Raw genomic sequence first — 7,546 nt, 5'->3', positions numbered from 1 at the left:
AACATCTATGTGAAACAGCTGGGGGCCATCATCAGGAGTTTTGGGCTGAAGTGTCACCAATATGCGGACGACACTCAGCTCTATCTCTCATTTAAGTCCTCACCAGAGTTGGCTGTAGATACCATGTCCAAGTGCCTGGAATCCGTAAGTGGATGGATGGGAGAGAACAGGCTGAAGCTGAATCCTGACAAGACCGAGGTGTTGTTTGTGGGAGACAAAGGGAGGCTGGGTATTACAGACCTGATGCTTAATGGGGTGAGATTACCCCTGAAAGCCCAGGTCCGCAGCCTTGGGGTCATTCTTGACTCCCAGCTGTCCATGGAGGCTCAGGTGTCAGCAGTGAGTCGGGCAGCTTGGTATCAATTACGTCTGATACAAAGGCTGCGTCCCTACCTTCCTGTTCATCTGCTCCCACAAGTGATACATGCCCTGGTCTCCTCTCGCTTGGACTACTGTAATGCGCTCTACGTGGGGTTACCCTTGAAAACGGTCCAGAAGTTACAGCTGGTACAGAATGCGGCGGCGCGCTTGATCAAGCACAGCCGTCGCCGTGATCACATCACTCCAGTGTTAATGGATCTTCACTGGCTACCAGTTGTCTACCAGGCCCAATTCAAGGTGTTGGTATTAACCTTTAAAACCCTAAACGGTTTCGGCCCAGTTTATCTGAAGGAGCGCCTCCAGAGTCACCAATTATGCCGCCTGACAAGATCAGCCTCACAAGACCTTCTCTCGGTCCCACCGGTTAAAATAGCTAGGCTGGTGCGGACCAGAGAGAGGGCTTTCTCGATTGTGGCCCCCACCCTCTGGAACTCCCTTCCTCTTGATCTTCGACATACTCCTTCTCTGACAGGTTTTTGCCGAGCCTTAAAAACCTGGCTATTCAGGCAGGCCTATGGGATTGGGGAGGGTTAGTTTTATGATGTTTTAATTGGAAACTGATTTTAAATTGACTATGACTGTGTTTTATTTTGTATATTGTATATGATGTAATGTTTTTTATTGTAAGTCGCCTAGAGTGTCCATTAACCTGGACAGATAGGCGACCAATAAATAAAATTATTATTATTATTATTATCACATCAGACTTTGAAGCTCTGGGAAGGAAGCTCAAGGACTTTGGGGCCCAGGCAGTTTTTTCATCCATCCTTCCAGTACTTAGAAGAGTAGAAAGGGAAAGAAAAATACTCCGTGTGAATGAATGGCTACGAAGGTGGTGCCGATGTGAGAGATCTGGATTCTGGGACCATGGGCTATGGTTCCTGGAAGATGGATTGCTGGCAAGTGATGGGTTGCATCTCACAAGGACTGGAAAGAATGTGTTTGGCCACAGCATGGAGAAGTTCATCAGGAGGTCTTTAAACTGAATCCTAAGGGGGAGGGAGACGTAAACTTGGTGGTAACGACTGATGAAGGCTTACGCACAGTAGCGGGACCAGAGAGATTGGCTCTAATAGGGCCCAGTAACAGTCCTCAGAAAAATGTAGTAAGGAAGCCAAGCCATAAATCATATGGTCTTTGATGTCTGTATACTAATGCGCAGAGCATGGGAAACAAGCAGGACAAACTTGAACTCTTAATTACAGGAGGGCAATTACGACTTGATAGGTATAACTGAAACTTGGTGGGATGACTCCCATGACTGGAATACAGCAATTGAAGGATATAACTTGTTCAAAAGGAACAGAAGGAATAAAAAGGGAGGTGGAGTCGTGCTATATGTTAAAATATATATATCCCTGCACAGAAATACAGGAAGATGAGCTTGGTAGCTCCACCAAGAGTATCTGGATTAAAATTAATGGGGCAAATAATAAAAGAAATGTGGTGCTTGGAGTCTACTACCGACCACCCAATGAAGGAGAAGACAAGAATGTAACTTTTGAAAAGCAAATTGCCAATGTTTTGAGGAGGCATGATGTAGTAGTAAAGGGGGATTTCAATTATCCCGATATCTGTTGGGAGACAAACATGGCCCCTCCAAGAAATTTCTGACTTGTGTTGGAAATAACTTTCTCCTACAGAAAATGGAGGAATCAACCAGAGGTTCAGCTATCCTGGACTTGATTCTAACCAAGAGAGATGGTTTGGTGGATGAAGTGGCAGTTACGGGAACTCTGGGGGAAAGTGACCACACCATACTTGAATTCTTGATTTTAACAGAAGCAAAAGCTGAGAGTAGCCATATGCACACCCTGGACTTCAGGAAAGCTGATTTTAATAAACTCAGAACAATTGTAAGTACCGTTCCATGGCAAGCCACCCTAATGAGAAAAGGAGTTCAAGATGGGTGGGAGTTTCTAAAAAACGAAATTCTAAAAGCGCAATGGCAAGCAATTCCAACAAGGAAAAAAGGGGGGAAACAGCAGAAGAAGCCAATCTGGCTTCACAAAAAGCTTAGAGATGACCTGAGAACAAAAAAGGACACATACAGGAAGTGGAAAGAAGGCCAGGCCACAAAGGAAGAGTACAGGCAGGTATCATGGAACTGCAGGGATGGCATCAGGAAGGCTAAAGCTGAGAATGAGCTGAGGCTAGCGAGGGATGCTAAAAGCAACAAAAAAGCTTTCTCCAGGTATGTCCATCGTAAAAGGCAGAGAAAATAAATGGTGGCACAGCTACGGCAGAAGTGCTCAATTCCTACTTTGGTCAGTCTTCTCCCAAAAAAGGGTCTATGACCCTCCCGGGAAACATGAAGTAGAAGGGGCAGGATTGGAGCTTGAGATTGATAGACAAATGGTCAAGGAATACCTAATTACTTTGAACAAGTTCAAATTGGCAGGGCCCGATAAACTGTATTCTAGAGTATCGAAGGAACTGGCTGAAGAACTCTCAGAACTACTGTCTATTATCTGTGAGAAATCATGGAGGACTGGTGAAGTGCCGGATGACTGGAGGAGAGCTAATGTTGTCCCTATCTTCAAAAAGGGCAAGAAGGGGGAACTGGGAAACTACAGACCAGTCAACCTAACATCAATCCCTGGAAAAACTCTGGAGCAGATTATAAAGCAGTCAATCTGTAAGCACTTTGAAAGCAATGCAGTGATTACTAGGAGCCAACATGGATTTATGAAGAACAAATCCTGCCAAACTAATCTTGTCTCATTTTTTGATTGGGTAACCTCCCTTGTAGATTGTAGGAATGCTGTGGACATAATATATCTTGACTTTAGCAAAGCTTTTGACAAAGTGCCCCATGACATTCTGATTAGCAAGATAGCTAAATGTGGACTGGCTGGAACAACTATCAGGTGGATCCACAGTTGGCTCCAGAATCGTACTCAAAGAGTGCTTATCAATGGTTCCTTCTCAAACTGGGTAGAAATAACGGGTGGGGTACCACAGGGCTCGATCCTGGGCCTAGTGCTCTTCAACATTTTTATTAACGACTTGGATGAGGAGGTACAGAGCATGCTTATCAAATTTGCAAATGATACAAAATTGGGCGGCATGGAAGACAAATGATACAAAATTGGGCAGCATGGAAGACAGAAACAAAATTCAGAGGGACCCTGATCGGTTGGAGCATTGGGCTGACAACAATAGAAGGAAATTCAACAGGGATAAATGCAAAGTTCTACACTTAGGAAAAAGAAACCAAATGCACAGTTATAAGATGGGTATACTTGGCTCAGCAATACGACATGTGAGAAGGATCTTGGAATTGTCGTTGATCACAAGCTGAATATGAGCCAACAGTGTGATGTGGCTGCAAAAAAGGCAAATGCTATATTAGGCTGCATTAACAGAAGTATAGTTTCCAAATCGCGTGAAGTACTAGTTCTCCTCTATTTAGCACTGATTAGGCCTCATCTTGAATACTGCATCCAGTTCTGGTCTCCGCACTTCAAGAAGGATGCAGACAAACTGGAACGGGTTCAGAGGAGGGCAACAAGGATGATCAGGGGACTGAAAACAAAGTCCTATGAGGGGAGACTGAAAGAACTGGGCATGTTTAGCCTGGAGAAGACTGAGGGGAGATATGATAGCATTCTTCAAGTACATGAAAGGTTGTCACATAGAGGAGGGCCGGGATCTCTTCTCGATCGTCCCAGAGTGCAGGACATGGAATAATGGGTTCAAGTTGCAGGAAGCCAGATTTTGACTGGACATCAGGAAAAACTTCCTAACTGTTATAGCCATACGACAATGGAACCAATTACCTAGAGAGGTAGTGGGCTCTCTGACACTGGAGGCATTCAAGGGGCAGCTGGACAGCCATCTGTTGGGAATACTTTGATTTCGATTCCTGCATTGAGCAGGGGGTTGGACTTGATGGCCTTAGAGGCCCCTTCCAACTCTACTATTCTGTGATTCTATGAAAATGTGACACACACTCTCAGCTTAGAGCGGTAAATTTAAGCGAATAAGAGATGTGATTTGGTAAACGGCATGATTTTTTGCTAACAGATTTGTCATATTTAAAAGTTTAAAATGTTCATAAATATTAATAAAAATATACTGGTTTGGATGGTACAAGTTTAGACACTGGTGAACACATCTTCTCAGACCAGCTGTTTATATAAACAAAGTATGACTAGTGGTCTCATGACTCGTGGTCACTGGAAGAGGCTTGCTGACTGACAGTGGCTCTCTAGGGTTTCAGGCAGGAGTTTTTCCCAGCCCTTCTTGGAGATGCCAGGGATTGAACCTGGGGGCTTCTGCATGCAGAGCAGATGCTCTGCCACTGAGCTTTAGCCCTCCCAGCATCCTGTTTGCAAAAGCGGCAAAATAAGGAACCCAACAGGAAAATGCTGGGAAGCCCAAAGCAGGCCATGAAGGCAACTGTTTTCCCCTGCTGTTTCCACCCCTCACCCAGCATCTGTGTCTAGCCACATAGCAGAATGAGGTGGCAGAGTCAGCTGCAGGGTGCTGCAGTGGAAGAGTGTACTTTGCCACCTCAGACTATAGGTGCTGGTGAAGGAAATCTAGTGTATGAATCCCCTCTCATGTTAAAAAGCCAAAGTGGCACAGCCTATTCTACCACCTCCTTTTGCTGCTTGGGTAGGCCATATTTACAAAATGGTCTTGAGACAGATGACTTCTCGGGGGCTGATGAGGTTGTCTCTGGTACCACTGCTGCCATTCCTTAGGTAAGATCTGCTATGCTGCCCTGGGCTCCTCCTGGAAGGAAGGGTGGGATATAAATTTAATAAATAAATAAAACAATAATGTGTGTCTGTGCGTGCAGTAAGCTGAAGTCAGAAAGATGTTACTTGCATTTACTTCCCAGAACAGTAGTCTGTTGGTCTGTTGTATTAAAAAGGTTGCGTGAAGCAGGGGAGTTGGCTTGTTTCTGATATGAGAAAGCTAATACAAAATAAGTTGCTATTGCAGGTCATTGGTTTTAGAGTGTGTGTGTTTATGTGTATGTGAACGGATAGATGTGGAGTATGGTGTGTGTGACAGAGGGAAGAAGACGAGAGTGATGATTGGAAACTCTATTTGGTGCTGGAAGGCAGGAATAAGATGTAAGAACAGCTCTGCTGCATCGGGACAGTGGTCCATCTAGTCCAGCATCCTGTTTCCACAGTGGCCAACCAGACACCTGTGGGAAGTCTGACAGCAGGGCCTAAGCATAACAGCACTCTCCCCACCTCAGATTCCTAACAACAGGTACTCAGAGACATGCTGCCTCTGCAAGTATCTTCATGGTTCTTTGTCACTGTTCCCAGGGTGCCAGCTCCACAACTCTCAAGTATTGCCTGCCAGGGGTGGCACATTTTGGGACAGATTTCAATTTCAGAAGGTAGATATTTCAAATAAATGCAAAGCATTCTAAATTCATTTGGCACAAAGGCTTCAGAAAAGTTGCTTTTAGTGTCCTACACTTCAGTCTTGCTATGAACTGAGAAAGTCCAACAGCACGCAGCAACTCCATCAAGATCAATGGGACTCAAGACCATCCCTGTGAGGAAAAGATTCTTCCCAAGTAGTGGAGTAGTACTTCCCAACCATCTGATGGCTTGGGCATTTTAAAAAGTTTAAAGTGGAAGCACACTTTACTCTTACTTCTCTCCCGACCCCCCAGGAGTTTACCTGAAGAATAAGAAACACCCACCTTCTGGGGAGCCTATGCTTCTGCATGAGTCATTGATCTGGGCATACTTCTACAATGGAAAGAGGCAAGCACAGACTTACACAAAGGCCTTTTCTGTGCATCAGAAGTGATTGAATAATTGTTCAGCACCTTGGATAGCTCCTACTATATAACTTGCTCAAAAAAAGCTAAAGATTGACTGTGGCCTTACAATGCCCTCAATTCTGACAGTCCTACCAATGCTTCATCCACACTGCTTGTGGAGTGCAGAAATGAGAAGCCTCTGACTTTGACATTACAAGGACTGCCCCCCTAGCCTGCACTTGCCCCAGTGTCATGTTTGATCATTATTCTGTTGGAAGTGAGAAACAGGCCGTCGATGTGGGGTGATTGGATGGGTGAATGGGTGGGGAGGCTGCAATACAAATGGTGTGTTCCCTCAAAGTAAAGAACAGCCCTAGTAGCGCTATCACCTTATTAATTTCCCGAGGAATTGATTTATCACATACAACACTGGTTTTATGTTATTTATAAGACCCATCAGTCCATTTCATATAGGCCCTGTGCTCAGATTAGGGTGTGAGGGGGCAGCAGGAGGTTCTTGATGAAATCTACAGCAACCCCCTCCCCCCTCCCCCATTATCGTCAAATCATGTTCCCCATTGTTTTTTATAAACAACAACTAAGGAAGCTGTCTGAAAAGGCAAGGCAAGGGGTCCAAGGAGGTCCTCTCCTGCCACCACCACCCCTGGTAATTTGAGCATGGTTAAGTCCAAGCCTTTTGTTATTTAGTTTTTATTTCTAGTCCTTCCCTTTCCTTATTGGCTGCCAGTTTGTTTATGGGCCCAATTCAAGGTGCTCACACTAGTATTTAAAGCCCTAAATGACTTAGGCCCCAAATATCTGAAAGACCACCTCCTTCCATACAGGCCCTCTTGTGTGTTGAGACTGGCAAAGGAGGCCTTCTCGGTAGTTTCTCCACCCTTAGAAGTTTTGAGGTGGTGGCAGCCTGGACAGGGCATTCACTGTGGCAGCCCCTAAGTTGTGGAACTCTCTTCCCACAGAGATGTGTCTGGCAACTTCACTGTACAGTTTTCAGCGAATGCTGAAGACGCATTCCTTTACCTTGGCCTTTGACATCTGAGAGGTATGTTTTCAGGACCCTTTTCCTATGATTGTAATTTGTTTTAACTGTTTTTAATAGTGAATTTTAAACTATTGTAACTCACCCTGGGACCTGCAAGTGAAAGGTGTGTAATAAATGTGTTGTTAACATTTCCAAGGAAGCTTACACTGCAAAGTTTTAAATGTATAACAAAAATATTAAAACTTTTTTTAACAAAACAACCCCCCAAATGACAGCAGATTTAGAGCAGCAACAAAGCCCTCTCAAGAGCCAGTCCCAAGACACCCATCAACCATTAAAAGCCATTAAAAGCATAGGGAAACAAAACCATATTTTGATTCAGCACTAGGTGGACAGAGAAGGAGATCACTACTGATGCG

Source organism: Rhineura floridana, chromosome 3, assembly GCF_030035675.1.
Source record: "Rhineura floridana isolate rRhiFlo1 chromosome 3, rRhiFlo1.hap2, whole genome shotgun sequence".
In the NCBI taxonomy this organism is placed as follows: Eukaryota; Metazoa; Chordata; class Lepidosauria; order Squamata; family Rhineuridae; genus Rhineura; species Rhineura floridana.
This window is presented reverse-complemented; position numbering follows the sequence as displayed.